The 24,993-nt window shown below is 34.7% G+C and overlaps 1 protein-coding gene and 1 long non-coding RNA gene across 3 annotated transcripts in view; both read right to left on the reverse strand.

Annotated features, from left to right (window-relative positions):
- Window positions 1-24,993, reverse strand: part of LOC111055937 — a 248,410-nt gene that overhangs the window by 113,893 nt on the left and 109,524 nt on the right. The gene's annotated exons all lie outside the window — the stretch shown is intronic.
- Window positions 6,630-9,478, reverse strand: LOC120352610. Its single transcript, XR_005571965.1, has 3 exons — window positions 9,425-9,478; window positions 7,965-8,084; window positions 6,630-6,689 (listed from the first exon to the last, which is right to left on the reverse strand). It is a non-coding gene; the product is annotated as an uncharacterized LOC120352610 (long non-coding RNA).

Consider the following 24,993-nt stretch of genomic DNA (forward strand, 5'->3'; position numbering starts at 1 on the left):
TTGTCTGAGTAAGCTGATTGTAGGGGATGATCAGGTGATGACAAGAGCATGTGTTGGCCAGAGGTTAATCCCCTTAAGCCGAGAACTCAGTTTGGTGAAGACTAATCCTCTGGGCTAATCACTAACAAGCCCATCCTGACGTCCTCTTCTCTGTATCTATCTTTCTCACACTCCACGTGAATTGTCCACGTTTTCATACATCTCTCTCTGTCACTCCCGTGTAGATTCATATGCATCTACACACTTCTCTCTCTGTCTGGATATACAAATTTCTGTCACCCTCTTGTGAACTGATATGCATCTCCAAAATTTTGTCTCTCTCTCATCTTCATGTGAATTAATTTGCAGCTACAAACTTCTCTCTCTCTGCCACTCTCCTGTGAATAAATATACAGCTACAAACTTCTCTCTCTGTCACCTACCTGTAAATTAATATACACCTTCAAACTTCTCTCTCTCTCTCTCTCCTGAAAATTAATATACAGCTTGAAACTTTTCTCTCTCTCACTATACACACTTCTCTCTCTCTGTCTGGATATACAAATTTCTGTCACTCTCTTGTGAACTGATATGCATCTCCAAACTTTTTTCTCTCTCATCTTCATGTAAATTAATTTGCAGCTACAGACTTCTCTCTCTCTGTCACTCTCTTGTAAATTCATATACACCTACAAACTTCTCTTTCTGTCATCTACCTGTAAATTAATATACACCTTCAATCTTCTCTCTCTCTCCTGAAAATTAATATACAGCCTGAAACTTCTCTCTCTCTCACTCTACACACTTCTCTCTCTGTCTGGATATACAAATTTCTGTCACTGTCTTATGAACTGATATGCATCTCTGAACTTCTGTTTCTCTCGCCTTTCTCTAAATTAATATGCAGCTACAAACTTCTCTCTCCCTGCCACCCTCCTGTAAATTTATATACACCTACAAACTTCTCTCTCTGTCACCTTCCTGGGAATTAATATACAGTTTCAAACTTCTCTTTCTCTCTCTCTCTCTCTCTCTCTCTCTCTCTCTCTCTCTCTCTCTCTCGTAAATTGATATACAGCTTTAAACTTCTCTCTCTGTCACTCTCCTATAAATTGATATGCAGCTGCAAACTTTGTGGTGAGGTCTGTTGACATATTAAGTCCATTGTATTCAATATTTGTACCGATCTATTTAATATAGGGAGCTACCGGATCACCCTAAGGTAATGAGATACAGCCTGTTTAAGCTTAACAAACTGTTATATTATTGTATCTCCGTTATTGGATTCTAATAATCCTCGTACACTGATGCAATATATCAGAGACTAAATCATAAATTTAATTTGAAAGTTCAGTAGTATCGTGCCGGTTGCACGAAAGCCGGTTAAATTTTAATCGTGATTAGTTGAACGAGAATCAATCTGAGAAGCCGTCTTATCAAAAAGGCCTTCTCCAATTGGTTCTTGTGAAATTAACAACGGTTAAAATTTAACCGGCTTCTGTGCAACCGGGCCATGAAGTAGTATTAGTGGATTTTTTAGTAGTACTAGTAGAGGACTTACTAATAATAATAGTTTGGCTTTTATCGGTGGGGAGTGTCTCTGACGGAAGTTCAACCTCACCTAAATATAATATAATTTAAGCCGTCAAAATTGGCCTCACGACTGCTATATATTTATCAGCTAGGACTCAGGGTTCAACGTGCCCATCTGATAATACGGAAGTAACTTGAAATTTTGTTCATATCCGGGGTTGAACCCGGGACCTCTTGGTTGCCACGCAAGCACATTATTACGGATCACTAATATTCTCTATAATCACTAATACTCAATATTCTAATTGAATCAATTTCTTCTGAAATTGAGTATATTATATCAATGAGAAAATATAAAAAATATATATATCTCATGATATAGGTTGTTTATGTTCCAAATTGCAAGCGGATTTCTTGTTATCTCAGGCCGATTACTGTAAACTATTGTCTATTTTATTGTCAATTTATTAATGGTTTGAACGGGTTTTAGTTAAATCAATTTCTTCTAAAATGGAATGATTGTGTTATATCAATTAGAGAATATAGAATAAAAATATATCTCATGGTGTAGGTCGTTCATGTTCCAAATATTGCAAGCCGATGTTCTCTCAACTCAAGCCGACCACTGTCTATAATTTCTATTTTGAACGGGTGAGAGTGTAAAGGTGCGTATAGATATAAAGGTGCTTACAGATATACGCACCGCGAACATGAGCAATTCACTTTTAATCAGCTGACTATATCTGTATTTTTACAGAAACAGGTAAGATACAGATATAAAAAGCTTGGCATCAGCTGATTAAAAGTGAATTGCTCATGTTCGCGGCGCGTAAATCTGTACGCATCTTTAGGGCCTCATACAAGCTCCGCGCACTCTCCGCACTCGCTCCGCAATCGCTCCGCACTCGCTCCACGCACGCTCCACGCACGCTCCGCAATCGCTCCGATCATGAACGTTATGGGAGATGTTAGCTCTTCTCGCGTTCCACTCTTGCTTCCCGGTCGATCATCAATCGCTCTGCTGGAGTGACGTTCGATTGCGGAGCAGAGCGAAAGTCTGTACGCACCTTAAGAACGGCACACATTATATGAGAGACTACCAGCGACACATAGCTCCACGAAAAAACTACTAGGACTATCGTCTTGAGAAACAGTGAAATTTGAAACATAAACGTCCTACACCATGAGATATCTTCTCATGCTATCATTTCTTCATGGCTATATTATTCAAAAGGTATTCACACACTTATCAGGCTTTTTACTTCAATTATATGAGTTTGAGCATGGGCGTGAATATCAAAAGATAGGATTGTGGAGAGTAATCATTTCTCCATTATTCCCTGATAATACTTCAATTCACCTACAGATCTTCAGGGAAAATTGAACCAGATTGAAATACAAGTATTTACTTACTTCATACTTCCATCTATACTTGTATTTATTATACTCTATTCTCTCTCTTCAATTGAACATATAAGTATGAAGAATGGAGGCGAACAAAGAGAGTGAGAGCGACTGTTAAAATGAGAAGAGAGCTAATGAAACTGAATTCAGGATTTTTTCTACCACACTTGTCGGGATATAATTGGAATATTCATCCGCCTGTGATGCTCAATGATGTTAATCACTGCTATTTGCACAAGAAACGTTGCATTCAATTTGTGTGTTCTGATTTGAATCGACGATTTCACATTAAAATTGAAACGTTAGCTGAAAATAATGATTGGAACATTAGTGAAAACGGAACGGATTTTTATTATTTACATTAGCTTTATTATGCAGTGTTCAATTGGAAATATTTTTCTCCCACAGGAAGATGGATAATAATTTTTTACAGAGGGTTCCAGATAATGTAAATGGTGCTTTCTGACCCCTTGTACAAACAGTAATAATTGGAAATTCTAGTCTTTAAATGACTTCAACTATAAATTCTGTGATGCTCTATTACAGAGTTATACAGTATGCAGGATTTTAACAAACTTGGAAGGCTAGTTCTGATTAGAACGAGCTCATGTTGGAATCCCAATGTATATAATAATAATAATATAATAATAATATTTATTCGACCAATCAACATACATTGTACAAAATATTTCAGAAAAAAACACTCTTAACTGGTGTAGCAAACACCGTCGCATGCACCATACATTGTATATCAAAGTCTTAATGTAACCCCCAAGGTAATCCTGTGTGGGGCCCTTCTTCATACTTTTATTCACAATAGAAAAAAAATGAAATGAGATAAGTAAAAAATCAAATGAAAATATAGTCATACTTGGATATTACACATAAATTCAAAAACTGTAAAATTTTGAAAAAAAAAATTACTAGAGAAAAAGTATTGAACATAAAAAATATAAAATCATAAAGCAATTAAACAGGATTTTGTGCGGGCAGCACATTCTTAGTGATCATTAGTATTATTAAGTTAACAGAAAAAGCCATGTAAATTAAAGGTGCTATGACACAATAATTACACAAAATTACATATTATGGAATTCACATTTTCAAGAATATATGATAACAATTGATACAAACATTTAAATATCGACCTTAGATTATGGAATACTCTTATAGAAATAATTGAATATCATCAATTTCAGCAATGATTTTTTTCAATCTGGCCTTAACCGCTCGGCTATATTGACACTCTTGTTAAGTCAGGTTGAAAGGCGTTAAAAATCTTACAACCTACATACTTGAAAAATCGTCTGTTATGTTCAAGCCTAGGTCTTGGTAATTGAACTCTGTTTCTGTATCGAACATTGTGATAAGGGGTATGATATTGAAAGACTAATTTAGTTGAACCTCATAGTTTCTGAATTGAGAAGTAGAATAGAATATGTTTCAAGGATTGAAGGTTTTCCCAGTACATGGATATCCATAGTTGGAGAACCCCTTCAATCTTCCATCTTTTTTTGCACCATTTTCTTTTTATTTTGTTTTAATGTGTATTGTTGTTGTTGTTGTTGTTTGCATGTATTATTTTCGTTATTCTCTGTATTAAACTTGTATGTGTGTGTAAAAATAAATTGAATTGAATTGAATTGATTTTTGTGATATCACACTTACATTCTCTTGCAAGTTCACTATTTCCTAGACCAAGAGCCATAGATCTAAGCCTGTTAATTCAGTCTATGCTAGAACATAGAATATCATCTTTGAATCAATAGATGTACCACTTTTTAGGATTGAGGGTATTCATTTTATTCCAATAAGAACATGAAATCCACTAACATTTCAAGCAAATCGTGAAAAAAATTAAATTCGCCAGGGTGGACGATTCGCAGAAGCAGAATCGATTGCAGCGCACCCAGGCGGGCAGAAACAGTAACATTCAAAGAACTAGTTCTTTGACATGAATTTTGCTTTATGTGTTATGGGTAATGAACTTTTTGGGTTGTCCAAAAGGTAATTCTGAAATGATTATTGGAGATTTAATTCAATAAAGTGAATTAATTGCTTTTTAAAACTCAGATAACTTTTCCACAATTATTAGTTACTTCAATAATTATGCAAAATTCTATGCTTTATAGGCATGTCAATCTAAGAGTTAACTTTTCATTTCCTATGCTTGAAATTTGTAAGGGTAAATTATTTGAAGTAACTGATTGTATTTCATTATTAATAAGATATTATTTTATTAACTAGAAGCATTCCATTATTAATAAGATATTATTATAATTATTTTATTAACTAGAATCAATTGCCTTCAGAGTCAATGCATGTTCTTTGAATCACATCGTTTATAGGTAGGCCTACCTACTATGAGTACCGTATTCAACTTCAAAGGCCTATTGAAGCTCTATCGAAAAGAAAATCAATAAATAAATAACAAATAAGTGCTTTAATTTTGGCATTTTTGGAATCTATGGGATATATTACACCAAGGGATATCAATATTGTAAACGTTTTTTAGGCAATTTTATTTTAGCAGTCCCCTTTTTGATCATTGGATGGGTACGGTCCCGGCTGATATACAATCATGTATAAGAATCGTGAGGCCAATTGACTGCCTAAATCAATATGCCTTCTCAGGCAATGTTCAATTAGGGACTCCTCACCAGTAAAAACTATACGAATATTGGAAATTATTATTATTATAGATTAACACATATGACATGTACAAAGTGTATTCAAACAGGCGAACTAATTCTAATAATTATTGTTGAGATAACTATATCTTGCTTTAATAAACGAGTTCTGTTATGGTACTTTAAATAACACATAGCCTATTTTAAAATGGATGAATATTTATTAATTATAGAAGGTAACTAGTACCCTTGTGATATTCCAAAATGAAACATGATTAGTTTCGACATTTTCAATAAGGACTCTCTTGACAATGACATAATTAGAAACTGGTCATGCTTATTTTGAATATTTTAGGGTAGGCCTACTAGTTATTTTCTACAATTAACCATTAAAGTTGCCCTATTAAAATTAATACTTTATTAGGGTATTAATTAGAATTAGAGTAGCCTTTCAAACTCCTTATTCACTATAATGTTCTAAAAGCTTATCAATTTTAATCAAAACCTTGGAAATATAGCCTAAAAGGTAGAATTGAAAGTGATTATATTTGATGTGGCTTGGAACATCATATTTTCAACTTTTGCTTAAGTTATTTTTCATATTCAAAGAATTATTACCCCTTCAATGCAGTAAATAAGTACTATTACTTAATTCTTAATACAATACATAATTGTGATACCCTATTTTATATCCAATTCAAGTCTATTATTTAACTACGTGTTACCTATAGCATTTGCCAGTCAGCAATGTTAAATAATTTTATTAGTTCCAAAAAAGCAGAAGCCATACAGAACCAATAAAGTTGTTAATAAGAGTTCGATGCTTTTGGGTTAAATATAGTTTTAAAAATCCCTCAAGTATAAACAATTAAAACATATTTTATTAATTTCATGTCACTTGCTGTTTTCTTCAAAACTACCTGAATTGAAGCAGTTAGCAGGAGCGATCAGAAAAAGAAGATATTATTATGAATAACATTAAATAAATACATCAAGATGTACTGAAAAATGAATATATTTCTTAGATTAGTCCATCTCTTTCTTCTGTAGGCTACTACATCATACATGAATCATATACATGGAATATTATTCATAGTTGATTTTCTTTGTCATCCTCTACTTCTGGCTGGTACACCTCTAGGCCTGAAATCAAAAAGTTATTGATAATTATTTATTATTCATCATAAAAAAACTTTGCAAAGTGAATTCTGGAATTGATTGTTTGTAATCTGTATAAGTTTTTAATTATATTTCTTGGGAAGAAACCCCCAATAATGACAAAGTAATATTATATGAGAAATAATAAACCAACAATCAGTTAAATTATTATTAGCATCAATCTGTAAGTTGTGTAATTCTGAATGATTGATTGAATAAATAAATAAATCTCCATGCAGGAATTGGGATTAATCAGTGTGCCCCAAGGTCAAAAGAACTTGTTGGTGAACAACATATTTTTGGATACCATGAACAATTCATTTATTTCTGTGGTCAGTAGGCCTACTTTTCGACCGTTTGGTTTACTAAACTCTTCCAAAATGTACTGCATAAAGTAATTATTAGTTCTACATTCAGAGAAACAAGTTTAATGAAACAAATGGGAATAATCAATAAATTAATTGCTTAATCTGAAATGATGATTATCTACAACATTATAAGTAGAACTAAGTGATTTGAAAATAAATACCAAACTGTAAATACATGAATCTCTCAAAATAATGCAGGCATTTAATAAATTCAATCATAAATTTTAAAAGGTGGAATCACTGTCATTAAAGCTATTATTCAGTGTTTTCTACCAGCACTTGCTGAGTGAATTTTTGAAGTCATCTATTCATAGTTCTAATGTATGGTCATTCATAAAGTTCATCATTCACTCAAGATCAAGATGGACATTTGAGAAGATTGTTTTAAAAACAATGTATTCACTTATCTATTCAGAGAATAGAGCTGTTCATAATATTTGGGATTCCTTCCATAAAGAAATTTATGAAACAAAATCTAATAATGTGATAACATTTTAACATCAAATTATTGATTTAATGTTATCACATTATTAGATTCTGTTACATAAATTATTTCTTTATGGAAGGAATCCCAAATTTTATGAACAGCTCTATTCCCTGAAACAGTGAATACATTATTTTTTAAACATTCTTCTCAACTGTCCATCTTCATCTCATGTGGTTTCACGTTATTTCGAAATATTGTATACTGTAAGCTATTAATGATTTCAAAATTCAGTCAGTATTTCAATTATTTTAGTCACATACCATAGTTATGTCTTACTATTTGAATATCTAACATCAAGTCGATAATAAAACATCGAAGTGGATAAACTTTTTGAAAAAAATGGAAAACTGTATAAAATGACATCGCCTATATGAAGTTTGAAAAATGGGTGTAATTTTATCTTACCTAACTAACTTATTCTAACCATGGGTTCCAAAGAATTTTTCCATCCTGGTCAACAAAAAAGAATTCATATGCATTTCCTTTTGAGCACATTCTCTTCAATATTTTGTTTGTAAATAGTACCTGAAAAAAGAAACATATTTAATCTTTCAACATATATCCATTTTGGAGATAAAGTGAAGTTAATCATCAATGATAATACTTAGTTTGGACTTTGAATAAATTAGAAGTGAACTGGGCCTCGAAAAACTATTTACATTAGATAGACTATACATACTATAAGTATATAGCCTACTTACATTCGTAGCACATAACAGAAAACACTTTAAAGTTTTATAATATAAATTAAAACAAGAGACACACGACATGGATAGCTTAGATTAAAAACACTAAATAACTTACATTACACTCTCTGTTCGGTCGAGAAAAGGGACACAGTTCCTTGAATATTTCCGATTATAATGTAAGTTTTCCAGTGTCTTTATTATCGATCTATGTTGTGTGTCTCGTGTTTTAATTTATACTATTTACATTGATTTACCTGGCCTCACGCAATATATCGATCTATAGAGCATGAATAAGTGTTTCAAATACATTACTATTTTAGTTTTAAATGAGTTTGGTAGCAATGGTCAACCAGAAAAATAGTACCTATTTTATCTTCTTTCAATATTCAATTACACTGACTCTGATCAAGTTATTTCTATAGGTTAACAATCTATGTAATTTTGTTTCCAAGTGAATTTAAATTAATTAAAAGAAGATTAATTTATAGATAGGTACCAAAGACAAAGTAAATGTTCTAATAGTCAGGTTAGTTTTGTTATTGTATTGATAAACTATGGGTTTACAATATTTTGAGGTACAGCAAGGATAATGGAAGTTTAGGACTAAGAATGTAATGAAATACTTCAAAGTCAAATAATGATGTTATTTTCAATAAATCGGTTTGTGTAAACTACTAGCTGCATTATAAAAAATGTATTTTGTGATTAGGCCAACTCAATGAAAGTTTAAAAGATTGTTAGCATGAAATGCTATCTTATCTTATAATGAAATGCAAAATGTTATCTTGGTTGAATAATGTTTTGAATCTGATCATTTAATGTTAATCTAATCAATCAAGCTTGAATGAGTTTAAATAATTGATTAGATTTATCTCTTTCTTGTGATAATTCTCTACCATAAACAAACAGCCTAGTCTAGGCTTTACAATTACATTATTATTAAATACTAGAAATTATACTTTAAATAAATAAACTTTTGTCAACTTCTAACTTCTTGAAAAATGAAAAAGATAGCAATTTAGACCTAGAGACTAGGTTATTAAAGGCCTACTACAGTAGGCTTAGGCTACCTGAATAAAAATTGTAAACATGCTGGGAGTCTACTTATAAAAACTATATTAAATTGTGTACGGTAGATCTAGCCTACTTTATTATGAGAATTTTAAGTCTACTTACTTGAATCCTCTATCATATCAGCAATTTTTAACCATATTCTATTTTTCAAATAGGCTAGGTAATTCGTTGTGCAGGTCTGGAAAGTACAAAACTTTGAACTGTCACATCAATTTTATAATGAATTTTACGCCTTTCTGTTGTAAATCCATTTTCAATTTCTCTTGTAAAAATTATAAGAATAAAGAAATCAATGGAAATATTTTAAACCTCAATTTTCTACTGCAAATTAATTTCACAGTATAATAGTAGCAATCCGAAATCTGACAACCGACAGCAAAATAATATCAAAACCTTCGACCATTAATATACAATGTATATTAATGGTCGAAGATCAAAACAAACCAACCAACAATCAAAGATTGAGGTTAAAAAGAACATGGCGTCTGATCCAGAGAAAGAATTATTCTGCCGGTGTCACGTGATCAGAGCAGAAAAAGAATTCGAAGCTGTTTGTTCCCGTCGACAGAATCCCGAAATTAGTTCTTTTTCGACAAAACGGTTCACGAGCAGTGATCGGTCGAAGCAAAATAGCATTGTGTTGATAGGCCTTAAAAAGAACGGCAAAATGAACGACAGTTCGTTTCTGATTTGAACAGTTCTTTTTTTCTGCTCAACTTTCTGTCGATGGGTGAACACTCCCATAAGAACCAATGTTAATTGAAAGTGAATTCTGTCGTCTGCCCGTTACGAAAACACGGCTTTAGGCACAGGAATCTGTTCTTGTCTTTCAACTCCCTGTTCTAAATTTGAATATATTCCATATCAAAATTAGCACAGCCACCAGACCGAGGGATTGAAATGTAGGATATTTCACTGTACCTAAGCTTATTCTCAGACACTAAAATTAGTATGATTATCGATAGACGAGGAAGATTGAATCAAGAATACAGTCAGCAGAGTTGCGTTTCCTTAGACAAGTCAAAGGATGCACAAGAGAGGATCGGATTCGGAATGAAAGTATAAAAAGAGAATGTGATGTCCAACCAGTGTTGAGTTTGATAAAAGCATATAGAAATAAGTGGTCAGATCATGTCCTTAGAGTGCCCGAAGACGTTTCCCATGAATGCCCTACTCCACAAGCCAATAGGCAGAAGAAGTATTGGTAGACCGAGGAAGAGATGGACGCCGGAACAGGTTTGAAAAGCCTAATCCATGACGATGATGATGATGATGATGATGATCAATAAATGAATGTTTTTGATTAGATCGTCCATCGTCATCACCATCATTGATTTCAGCTTTTGAAAAATTCTTCATCACTTAGTATTAAATTGCATTGCTACAGTGTATCTATATTTTTAGTTTACCAATTTTTTCAGTCATTAATTCCAACTGGCTGTTTCTGCAGCCATTTTTTCCATAATATCAACATCTATTCATATCTGTATTTTTCTCAAATTTAGTTTGATATAATATTAATTTTCATAATTCAGTTCATCGATTTTAAATTGAGCGAATTACGCCAGGCCCTCTCAAACACAGGCTTAAGCCTACATGTGAGTCTCTCACAACGTAAGGGTATCTATTAATGTACTTTAACTGTACTATATTTTTTTGTAAATTGTGAGAATAAATTGATTTAATTCGTTTTGATTCCTTCGCCTGCTATCTCTTGCATTGATTATAATGATAATAATTATATATCTTCCTCCACCTTATTTATATACCTTATATACCATCTATAATTAGGATATTTTAACATTTTTGTCTTCAAAACTAGAAGGGATGTGTGATTGGATCCATTTTTATCCTAATTTTACCCAAGAAAATAATATTTCCAACTGAAATTACCTTCTCGGGACTCAGGAGGATAATGTCTTGAGTAAATTGCGAAATAATTATTCAAATCTTAGTCATGAATAGTTTTCACCACTTATACGAGAAGTACGAGTTTTCCAAATAGTTGTCGATACGTACATGATAACTCACAAACATTTGAAGTAAATCTTATTTTATTTATTCTCGAATCATTTGATAATGACATCATATAGCCAAAACATGTTCTGACTAAATGATTTCTAAAGGTGCGTACAGATATACGCGCCGCGAACATGAACGATTCCCTTTTAATCAACTGATGCCAAGCTTTTTATATCTGTATCTTACCGTTTCTGTAAAAATACAGATATAGTCAGCTGATTAAAAGTGGATTGCTCATGTTCGCGGCGCGTATATCTGCACGCACCTTAAAAGTGTACTTAGATTTCTATTTTCATTCATATTCAAGAGTATCTTTAAAGAAAAAAACCAAAGCAAATCTTTCATGCAATTATGAGAAGAACATCGTAGTATTGTCTTGGATATGTGAATTTAATAATTGAAATCGTAAAATTTCAAATATTCCCTTGACTTTACACAATACAGCACTCAGTTCCCTCATCAGAAGCCATATTGGTGACCATGCCACGCCATGACAAAACATAATTCTCAGAGCACAATGAATAAAATCTGCCATTCAAAGTACACTGCAGAACATTTCTACAGACATTCACTTTTCTATTCAACCTTCCCTAATTGCTCTGAAAATCTCGAAAAGTTTTCGCATTTCTAAGCGAATGCTTTGTACGTTGAACACAGAGGCGTTGTACCCCCTACCCCTCTACCAGTTCTCCCTACAATTAGTTTCCCCCTCCTATGGATCCCTCTCCTATATCAGTTCTCACCCCTCCATCAGGTGATTCAATCAGCAGGAATAGCAGGTGGGAGGTAATCATAGCTCAGTGAACTTTGGAGACATAAATGGACTCGGTTTGGTCCGCTGACCATATGCAATGCACGAGCTATTCAACTACTCTGATGGATGATTGGAGGGGTGTGGTGAGAGTGTAGAGGGAATGAGAGAGAGGGAGTGAGAAGAAATGTGGGAGAGAAGGTGAGCGAGAGAGAGAGGGAGTAAAAGCTGTGTGGGAGAGCGACATAGTGAGTAGAGGAGAACAGACTGAAAAAGAAGAGAGTGCAGCAGAAGGGAGCGAGAGAGGAAGAGAAACCAGAAGGATAAAAATAATGTAGGAGGTAGCTGATTGATTGATTGAGTACTTTATTCATGTAGATTACAATATATACTGGCTCATACACTTATATACAATAGCTTACAATACAGCAAAATTATGGATGAATTTACATAATATAGACTAAGAAAATAATTATTGAACTGTATATGATATGAAAAAGCAATTTGTAATATAATAACTATAGATAATAATTATATTGTTATGCATCTACAAAAATTGGCGGAGCTTTGGACATATCAATGTCCATTCTTCGGAAAGAATATTAAAAATATCTTTCCCACTAACTCTCTACCAATAGGGAGCGAGAGAGGAAGAGAAACCAGAAGGATAAAAATAATGTAGGAGGTAGCTGATTGATTGATTGAGTACTTTATTCATGTAGATTACAATATATACTGGCTCATACACTTATATACAATAGCTTACAATACAGCAAAATTATGGATGAATTTACAAAATATAAATTAAGAAAATAATTATTGAGCTGTATATAATATGAAAAAAAAAACAATTTGTAATAACTATAGATAAAATAGATAATATTGTTATGCATCTACAGGCTGAGAGGGACAGACAGGTGAGAATCACTTATAACGAAGAGTAAAAGCTGTGTGGGAGAGCGACATAGTGAGTAGAGGAGAACAGACTGAAAAAGAAGAGAGTGCAGCAGAAGCTGTGAAGAAGAGAGAGGGAGAAAGAGTGAGAGAATTGAGAGGAAGAGAAAACAAGAAGAGAGGAAAAGTGGTCAAGGTAGCTAGCTGTGTGTGTGAGAGAGATAGGGCGGAAGAGGAACAAGGAGGAGGAAGAGGGAGTGTAGAAGGAGGCTGTGATGGGGAGATAGTCGAGAGGAGGAAGAGAAGCAAGGATGATGCGGTCGAGGTAGAAGAGAGAGATAGTTCAGGACGAAGAAAGGGGAGGTGGAGAAAATGGGAATGGCAGTAAGAAAGAGTGAGAATGGGTGATGAGGAAATATGAGATAGACAGTAAAACGAAGCATGAGAGGGAAGGTGATATATTCGAGACAGAGTTGAAAACGAGGAGAAAGAGAGAGGATAAGGAACAGGAAAGGGAGAAAGAGAGAGGATAAGGAACGGGAAAGGGAGAAAGGGAGAGGATGAGAGGATAAGAAGAGGATAACGAGGAGGAGAGAAAGGACAAAGAAGGAGGAGGAGGCGAGAGAATATGAGAAATACGAGGAGAGAAAGGAGAAAAAAAGGTGGAGTTGGATAACTAGAGATAAGGAAGGTGAAGAGAAGGATAAGAAGTGTGGAAAGTGGAAAAAGGAATAAGAAATTGGGATTCTGGGGAAGTAGAATGATGATGGAAGAAGGTACAGTAATAATAGGAGAATGGAAATATGAGAGAGAAAGGTGGATATTCGGACAAGATTGCGAAGACCAGATAGGTTGGAACAGCGGGTTGAAGAAAAGGTTCTTCGTTCAAAAGGAGGATGTTAAACAGGAAGAAGAGGACGGAAATATTGAACAGAGGCAATGAGAAATGGAAAAATGTTGAGAAATAATAAAAGAGAAAAACAGAGGAAGAAAAAGAAAAAGTAGAATAAGACGATATTGAGTGAATGTGAGTAAAAGAAGAATCGAATTGAATAATCGCCTTTATTTATTTATTTATCTATTTAATGACACGCAAAACACAATAATTTTCATTTTATTTATTCATTTATTGTATAAAACACTATAATCATAATACAGTTATGACAATGGAGGAAAAACTAGGCTGAGCCAGTACTATTTCTCTCCAAAAATCTTGATAAAATGCTTATGTTGTCCAAAAGTTAAGGTTATGTAATCACACACTGCTTCGTCACTTGATTTTCGGTCCAGGAATAACGATTTGAAAATTTGAATTTTGAAGGTTAATGTTATACTCTAAATGAATCATAAAATGCATCACAATAAATTAATTCTTCAAAACGATTGGGGATAGACCTACAGGCACAGCCCAAAACTGTTCCCTCCCCGTTTTCCTATTCTTACCCTATTGATCGAGAAGGAAGAGGAGAAGATGAATAATTAGAAAGACGGTAAGGAAATGTAGTAATAGATAATAAAAATCTGGTGTGGCGCACTCACACAACTTTCCTTGCCGTTATGAAAATTGATCACCTGACGCTAGTGTTCACGCGCATCTCAAGTCTACTATTCCATATCTTAGCCAGCTGGTGACAGGACAATAACGCTGGAGACACACGAAGCCTGCTATCTCTTCATAGTTAATGATTTAATAGAATCAACAGTAGTTTGCAATTGAATTATCACATTTTCTCAAATTCTGAGATTATTTTCAATTTTAGGTGAAAATGTTACTGAACATTAATCGTGAAGATATCCAAGCTCTATCTTCTCCACTTGAATTTTTTTGTTCAAATTGTATCTGAAACCTGATAATTGAGAATCTAAAATCAAAATTTGCATGAGCTCCTGAAATTTTTACAGATTTGTGACTTGTAACAGTTGATAGAGCTTATCAATGACTATTTTAGGTATAAATTTGATCAAAATCGTTGGAGCCGTTTTCGAGAAAATCGCAAAAAACCCTGTTTTTGACAACATTTTCTTCATTTTAGCCGCCATCTTGGATTGCATTTGATCGAAATTGTTCGTGTCGGATCCTTATATTGTAAGGACCTTAAGTTCCAAATTTCAAGTCATTCCGTTAATTGGGAGATGAGATATCGTGTACACAGACGCACATACACTCATATATATACACACACACACACACACACACACACACACACACACACACACATACAGACCAATACCCAAAAACCACTTTTTTGGACTCAGGGGACCTTGGAACGTATAGAAATAATAAATAAATAAATATGATTTTATTGCCGTTAAATTCCTAGAACAATAGGCAAAGTCAAATATTGAGTACAGTGAGACAAAAGATAAAATCAAATTTACAGCAACTGTACATACAAAATTACATTACTGAGTCTTAAAATAATACAGTACCTAAGTAAACTGTAAGTCAATTGGATTTTTAAATACATTAATAATATTCAATTGAATGCAAAAAACATATTTCTTACAGCACAACTGAGCCTTTAGAACAATATATAAATACAAATAGAAACCTCTTAACTCTAAGCAACAATTATTTCACTCTCAAAGAACTCTTCAACACTATAAAAAGGATTTATCACAAGCAAATTCGATAATCTCGTCTTAAATTTCTTTTCTGTCTCTAATATTGAATCTGTAGGTTATTTATTGCAAATTTTTGTACCAAATGTATCATAACTTTTGTCTGTTTTGGATAACCTATGATAGGGAATATCAATCCTATGACAATTTCTTGTGTTATAGCTATGAGTTTGATGCCTTAATTTTAAATTGGATGAGTTTTTCTTAACATGCAACGATACAGTATATATGTAAAAATTCACTATTGTCATTATTCTAAGCTGGACGAAAAGATGCTTACAGTGTGCTAGTCTATGAGAATCAGTTAAAACCCTGATCACCTTCTTTTGCAATTTACAAATAGGGGTACCTAATTTTTTTTCGGAAAGCAATACTTTTCTTACCTATGGTAATAGGGCAAGGAAAGTAAAATAGGAGAAAAAAAGAAGAGACAGGTGTACGACGAAGAAGTATACCATGCATGGGAAGAGTATGAGGTTGCCAAGCGGAAGAGCTATAGGAGATAGAAGAGTATAGAACGGTTGTAGCTGTGATTTGGGGTACAGGGGACGATCACAGAGGGGTAAGGGGTGCCTTAACAATAGTGACCGCCAATAATAATGTCAGTGCCATTGTTGCATGCCATTGTTGCATGCCATTCTGCTGCTGCTGCAAATGATGTGAGGCTCAATTGTGCGTGGAATTGGACGAACACCCCCCACCACCCCATTATTACTTTGGCTGACCCCTACCCCCCCCCCCTGGTGACCGAATTACTCGGCCTATTATCAGTCGACAGTGTCATTTCCATTGAATGACTCATACCGTGTCTCATTGTTCTTGATATCTGTTCTGCAGCCGTGGATGAATTCAAATGAAACGTTTCGGAGATTTCAAAGTATTTTGGCGATGTCGCATTCGGCAAAGATTTATTGCTGATGGAGCTGTAGTTTCAATAGAAGGGATTAGAGCTTCAGAACAGGGTTTTTGATCTAATAATGGTCTAAAGCAACGGAATTCAGAGAGTATTGAATGTTACAATGACGTCGACGTTATAATGGCAGTGGAGAAAGAACAACGTTGCCGATCCTCTGTCTTGTACAGACGGTAGCTGATACAGGTTTATTGATGTAATATCAACTGTTCATTCTCATTATATAATAACATATAACTTATTTTATTGAGCAGGAAATCATATTTTTCAACAATTTATAATGAAATTTTCATAATTAAAATAAATTATTTTGTTCATTAATTCTACATTGACGATCCGGCAACAGAGCAAAGCAAGATAGAGATAGCACTATCCGCTTTGTTGAAGTATAGACAAAGATATCAATACCATTGCCATTCTAATATACAATACTGCCATTATAACGTGGACCTCACTATATACTCTGTTTGGGGGGTGTTTGAATAAAAGAGATTAGAACTTCATAACAGCGGTTTTGGTGTAATATTGAACTAAGGAATCGTAACAGAGAATGAAAACTTGACGGTTCTAGGGTCTGATTGGTAATATTCTATCAATTCTCAGCAATCTAAAGATCAAATCATTCATAAATTACAATTTCGTATTATATTCAATTCCCTGATTAAGTATTTCTCTGGGGCTACTTGATTGTTCAGTTATAGGTAAAAACTTTAAAAAAGTTATTCTTCATTCATACAATAAGTACATCATCGAAATGATAGGCAGATGAAAAACAGGTATTGTGCTATTCCTCCCATATTTATATTTATTCATTGATTCATTTAATCATTCAGAATCACACAACATACAGAAAAGTACCACAGGCTTATAAGCCCAAAATGGTTCCAATTCTAATTTATACAACAGTCCAAATAATGTAGCTAGGTTATGTGTCACTTAACATTCATCAATTAAACACTCAATTTATAATTCAAAACACACAAAAATTATTTTTAAATTGAAAAAATATTTCTAAATTAAATCAATCACAATTAATTGAAAATTCCAAACTTTGAAAAACAATAACATTTTGAGACCGAAAAGACAAACACACTATTTAGAACTTATCACAGCTGGTTGAGAAATTATATTTTCCAGTTAAGATTACACATAAACCAAAATAGGTTAAGTCTTGAAGTTCTTCACAAAATTTCCAGTCCAAATATACTACATCTTGTCACAGGTCAAAGTGATATTGGCAGATGAGCTTAGTATTGTGGGAAATCAATCCATAAGCCTGATATTTGGCGAGGGAAAAGTATTTGAGTCAACATTATAATCTGTGTTCGAAAATTCTCCAAATACTCACCGTTGCAATAAACATCAGAGTCAATAAAAATCCGAAGTCCGAATTCAACAAATCCGATTATAAACCTCATATTTAATGTGCACTGAATGTATGAATCTCACTCAGATATGTCAAGGAATTACTTGACTGTTAATTACTTGACTGTGAATTTGCCAGTTGAAAAGTGAATTTGATGTAATGTCACGAGAAATTAATTGATATATACACACCCATCTGCAAAGTTTGAGCTGCAAATAATCTCCATTAACAAAGAGTAAAGCTGCGTACACATATTCGCGCTTCCAACCACCACCGAGCACGCCCCTCTCTCGTACCGCCCTCGTACCGCCCTCGTACTACCATCGAACCACAGTCGCACCGCCCACGCACCCATCATGAACGTTATGGAAGATGTTAGATCTTCTCGCGTTCTCCAGTCGAACGACTCTTGCTCGCCGGTCGATCATCAATCGCTCTGCTGGAGTGACGTTCGGTTGCGGAGCAGAGCGAAAGTCTGTACGCACCTTTAGATTGGGATAATGAATGAGGATGATAACTCAGTACTAAATCATCAACCAATTCCTACTATGAACATCAGTTGAGAATGGATATACTCCGCCAATCACAATGTACTCCCCACACAGCTACAATTCATTGGGTTTGATCCGTACCACAAAATGGCGACTCAGAGCTCTGATTAGTCAATGAGAAAGTAGAGGAGGGAGCTACTCGCTTGTAATTGGTGGATAGTTTAAGTAGTCGAGCCTGGTTCATAACATGTCCGATAGATTGCAGTTGATGGTTAAATCGTTTCATAGTGGAGTGATTATTCACGTCTTAAGTCAGCATCTGATCAGCAACATTAACTCAAGTCTACTTGATCATTAACTCAACTCAAGTCTACTATTCCATATCTTAGCCAGCTGGTGACAGGACAATAACGCTGGAGACACACGAAGTCTGCTATCTCTTCATAGTGAGTGATTTAATAGTATCAACAGTAGCCAACAGTTTGCAATTTAATTATCACATTTTCTCAAATTTTGAGATTATTTTCAAATTTAGGTGAAAATGTTACTGAACATTAATTGTGAAGATTTTCATGCTCTATCTCCACTTGAATTTTTTTGTTCAAATTGTATCTGAAGCCTGATAATTGGGAATCTAAAATCAAACTTTGCATAAAATGGGGCGGAGCTCCTGAAATTTTTACAGATATGGGACTTGTGACAGTTGATAGAGCTTATCAATGACTATCTTAGGTACAAATTTGATCAAAGTCGTTGGAGCCGTTTTCGAGAAAATCACAAAAAAAAACTCTTTTCGACAACATATTCACCATTTTAGCCGCCATCTTGAATTGCATTTGATCGAAATTGTTCGTGTCGGATCCTTATATTGTAAGGACCTCAAGTTCCAAATTTCAAGTCATTCCGTTTATTGGGAGATGAGATATCGTGTACACAGACACACATACACTCATACACACACACATACAGACCAATACCCAAAAACCACTTTTTTGGACTCAGGGGACCTTGAAACGTATAGAAATTTACAAATAGGGGTACCTAAATTTTTTTCGGAAAGCAATACTTCCCTTACCTATGGTAATAGGGCAAGGAAAGTAAAAAAGGAGAAAAAAAAGAGGTGACAGGTGTACGACGTAGAAGTATACCATGCGTAGGAAGAGTATGAGGATGCGAGGAGGAAGAACTATAGGAGATAGAAGAGTAGAGAACGGTTGTAGCTGTGATTTGGGGTACAGGGGACGATCACAGAGGGGTAAGGGGTGTCTTAACAATGGTGACCGCCAATAATAATGTCAGTGCCATTGTTGCATGCCATTGTTGCATGCCATTCTGCTGCTGCTGCAAATGATGTGAGGCTCAATTGTGCGTGGAATTGGACGAACACCCCCCACCACCCCATTATTACTCTGGATGACCCCTGTCCACCCCCCCCCCACGAATTACTCGGCCTATTATCAGTCGACAGTGTCATTTCCATTGAATGACTCATACCGTGTCTCATTGTTCTTGCTGTCTGTTCTGCAGCAGTGGATGAATTCAAATGAAACGTTTCGGAGATTTCAAAGTATTTTGGCGATGTCGCATTCGGCAAAGATATATTACTGATGGAGCTGTAGTTTCAATAGAAGGGATTAGAGCTTCAGAACAGGGTTTTTGATCTAATAATGAACTGAAGCAACGGAATTCAGAGAGTATTGAATGTTACAGTAAGGTCTACGTTATAATGGCAGTGGAGAAAGATAGGAGAGCAACGTTGCCGATCCTCTGTCTTGTATGGACGGTAGCTGATACAGGTTTATTGATGAAATATCAACTGTTCATTCTCATTATATAATAACATATAACTTATTCTATTGAGCAGGAAATCATATTTTTCAACAATTTATAATGAAATTTTCATAATTAAAATAAACTATTTTGTTCATTAATTCTACATTGACGATCCGGCAACAGAGCAAAGCAAGATAGAGATAGCACTATCCGCATTGTTGAAGTATAGACAAAAATATCAATACCATTGCCATTCTAATATACAATACTGCCATTATAACGTGGACCTCACTATATACTCTGTTTGGGGGGTGTTTGAATAAAAGAGATTAGAACTTCATAACAGCAGTTTTGATGTAATATTGAACTAAGGAATCGTAACAGAGAATGAAAACTTGACGGTTCTAGGTTCTGATTGGTAATATTCCATCAATTTTCAGCAATCAAAAGATCAAATCATTCATAAATTATAATTTCGTATTATATTCAATTCCCTGATTAAGTATTTCTATGGGGCTACTTGAATGTTAAGTTATAGAGAAAAACATTCATACAATAAGTACATCATCGAAATTATAGGCAGAGGAAAAACAGGTATTGTGCTATTCCTCCCCTAGATTTAGTTAAGATTACACAATCATAATCCCAAATAGGTTAAGTCTTGAAGTTCTTCACAAAATTTCCAGTCTTCAAATATACTACATCTTGACACAGGTCAGAGTAATATTGGCAGAGGAGCTTATAATTGTGAGAATAGTATATTTCGCACCTAAAATGAGATTTTTCTCTCCGTAGGCCGAGGACTAGAAAAGATTGAGAACTGGAAAAACATTTTTGCCCGTGGTGCGAACGATATTTTTCGCCACACTACAGGTATTGCTGACAAAATAAATAAAGAATACAAAATAAAGAATACTCGTTAAGCTATCGTACCTATCTCTTGATTTTAGTGGTAGAAGATTTGCAGTCAGGATTTCAGATTCTTTTAAAATTTCACTTGGAATACCACAGTCATCTTCAAGCATTTTTGAAAATTCGGAATGCACTAATCAACAATAAATAATTGAATAAAACTGGTTGCGAAGCGAACTAGTTTGATTCGAAACTGGAACTGAAATCATGGCGACTTCAGCTGATGATGAAAGTGGACACTCGCCCGATCTAGCGGATGACTTATTAACTACTTCCATGAGTGGCTGGAAAGAAACAACTTTCTGGCCTAGACCAGAAAAGAAACCCTTTTCTGACGTCGTCTGCAAACAAGGTCTTTCAGATCTACGTAGGGACTGGAAAACAGCTGCTTTCTGTGCAGTGTGGCGAAAAAATATTTGAGTCAACATTATAATCTGTGTTCGAAAATTTTCCAAATACTCACCGTTGCAATAAACATCAAAGTCAATAAAAGTCCGAAGTCCGAATTCAACAAATCCGACTATGAACCTCATATTCCATGTGAACTGAATGTATGAGTCTCACTCAGATATGTCAAGGAATTACTTGACTGTGAATTTGCCAGTTGAAAAGTGAATTTGATGTAATGTTTCACTTGTTGTGTAGTTGAGAAGTTGATATTGTGGTAATCATTCATATTGAATGGAAAAGACTAAGAAATTGTCAAAAACCACAGATTTATTGATAATTAGAAAGACCGGTTTCGGTTATTACACCATTGTCAATCTCTGAAACCACTTAAATCAGTGGTTTTTTGACAATTTCTTAGTCTTTTTCATTCAATTGATGTAATGTCACGAGAAATTAATTGAAATCTACAAATCTGATATATACAGACCCATCTGCAAAGTTTGAGCTGCAAATAATCTCCATTAACAAAGAGTTAGATTGGGATAATGAATGAGGATGATAACTCAGTACTAAATCATCAACCAATTCCTACTATGAACATCAGTTGAAAATGGATATACTCCGCCAATCACAATGTACTCCCCACACAGCTACAATTTATTTTTTTCCTTGCCCTATTACCATAGGTAAGGAAAGTATTGCTTTCCGAAAAAAATTAATGTACCCCAATTTCTAAATTTCTATACGTTTCAAGGTCCCCTGAAACTGGTTTTTGGTTATTGGTCTGTATGTGTGTGTGTGTGTGTGTGTGTGTGTGTGTGTGTGTGTGTGTGTGTGTGGTGTGTGTGTGTGTGTGTAAAGGTGCGTACAGACTTTCGCTCTGCTCCGCAACGAACGTCACTCCAGCAGAGCGATTGATGATCGACCGGGGAGCAACAGTGGTTCGACCGGGGAACGCGAGAAGCATATTCCGTAACGTTCATGATGGGTGCGTGGGCGGCGCGACTGTGGTTCGATGGAGGAACGAGGGCGGTACGAAGGAGCAGCGTGCTCGGTGCGGATTGGAAGAGCGTATATGTGTACGCAGCTTATGAGTATATGTGCATCTGTGTACACGATATCTCATCTCCCAATTAACGAAATGACTTGAAATTTGGAACTTAAGGTCCTTTCACTATAAGGATCCGACACGAACAATTTCGATCAAATGCAATTCACGATGGCGGCTAAAATGGCGAAAATGTTGTCAAAAACAGGGTTTTTCGTGATTTTCTCGGAAACGGCTCCAACGATTTTGATCAAATTCATACCTAAAATAGTCATTAATCATCAGGAGCTCCGCCCCATCAATGCAGATAGATTCCCAATTACCATGCTCCAGATACAATTGAAACAAAAAAAAAATCAAGTGGAGTAGATTGAGCATGAAAATCTCTACAATTAATGTTCAGTAACATTTTCACCTAAAATTGAAAATAAGCTTTGAATTCGAGAAAATGTGATTATTCAATTGCAAATTATTGTTGATTCTATTAAATCATTCACTATGAAGAGATAGCAGACCTCATGTGTGTCTCCAGCGTTATTGCCCTGTCACCAGCTGGCTCAAATATTTGAATAGTAGACTTGAGATGCGCGGGAACACTAGCGTCAGGTGATAAATTTTTATAACAAGGAAAGTTATGTGAGTGCGCCACACCAGATTTTTGGGTTTGTTCCGTACCACAAAATGGCGACTCAGAGCTCTGATTGGTCAATGAGAAAGTAGAGGAGTGAGCTACTCGCTTGTAATTGGTGGATAGTTTAAGTAGTCGAGCCTGGTTCATAACATCTTTGTCCGATAGATTGCAGTTGATGGTTGAATCGTTTCATAGTGGAGTGATTATTCACGTCTTAAGTCAGCATCTGATCAACAACATTGGTTTTCTATCCTTGTCTGTCTTCAGATAAAGCAGATCAGAGCAAATCTAAGCTGATGATCCTTCATATCTCTATCCTTCTCCAAAGCCGAACTGTTGACCAATTATTTGAAGATAATGTAGAAAAATGTGTTGAATCGAATCATCATGAATGAAACATGAATTGTAAAAACAATACATCATAAAAACTGTACTGTGAATCAAATGCCCTCCCGTACTGCCAACGAAAGATATAGGCTACCTTGAATGTTGTCTTTCAATAGGTCAAATACTTTATCAAAATGTTCCATCTCAATCATGAAAACTTATTATTGAATCATAAAAAATATATCTCATTTATGAATGAACTATTTTTTGACCGAGCGATGTGAGGTCTAAGATTCAAGTCGACGGTTTGGTATTTCTCTTAATGTTTAAATGTTTATATATGTTTATATATTGCGCATTCACGGCGAAACGCGGTAACAGATTTCCGTGAAATTTGACAGGTATGTTCCTTTCTAAATTGCGCGTCGACGTATATACAAGGTTTTTGGAAATTTTCCATTTCAAGGATAATATAAGAGGAAAAGGAGCCTCCTTCATACGCCAATATTAGAGTAAAAATCAGACTATGAAATTTTTCATTATAAATCAGCTGTCTAGTGGACCATAATACTACCCGTTCAAAAACATCAAACATCTTTAAAATGTATCTTTCCATCAACGTTAGTAGACAGTTGACTATAATACTACCCGTTCAAAAACATTGAACATCTTCAAAATGTAGTTTCCATCAACGTTGTGATAACAGTTGCAGCCAGACCTGATAACAGCGCTCACACTCACATTCCGTCACGGTACGATAGGGCAGAAAGCTCTATGTTTATATAGGATTTTTTCTAGACATTTTAAATTGATAAATTATTTATTAATTTTTGAGAAAACGTAACAGCAGATCAATGTAACATAGTGAGCGCGAGGTCTACTGTTCACAGAACTACTAGTAGATAGAATCAGTTTTATTTCGTTGTTCCCCTCCCAATCTCTGTTTTGATTTTGTACTTGTGTAAATGAAATTAATATATTTTTTATATACTAGTAGTTCTGTGAACAGTAGACCTCGCGCTCAGTAAGTTACATTGACCTGTTGTTATGTTTTCTCAAAAATTAATAAATAATTTGTCAACTAAAAATGTCTAGAAAATATCCTAAATAAACATAGAGCTTTATGTCCTATATCGTACCGTGACGTGTCGTCCCGGAATGTGAGTGTGAGCGCTGTTGTCAGGTCTGGCTGTAACTGTCTACAACGTTGATGGAAAGATACAATTTTCAAGATGTTCGATGTTTTTGAACGGGCAGTATTATAGTCAACTGTCTACTAACGTTAATGGAAAGATACATTTTCAAGATGTTCGATGTTTTTGAATGGGTAGTATTATAGTCCACTGGACAGCTGATTTATGATGAATAATTCTATAGTCTGATTTTTACGGTAATATTGGCGTATGAAGGAGGCTTCCTTTTCCTTTTATATCATCCTTGAAATGCAAAATTTCCAAAAACCTTGTATATACGTCGACGCGCAATTTAAAGAGGAACATACCTTTTCATGAAAATTTCATGTCAAATTTCA

Source organism: Nilaparvata lugens, chromosome 8, assembly GCF_014356525.2.
Source record: "Nilaparvata lugens isolate BPH chromosome 8, ASM1435652v1, whole genome shotgun sequence".
NCBI lineage: Eukaryota > Metazoa > Arthropoda > Insecta > Hemiptera > Delphacidae > Nilaparvata > Nilaparvata lugens.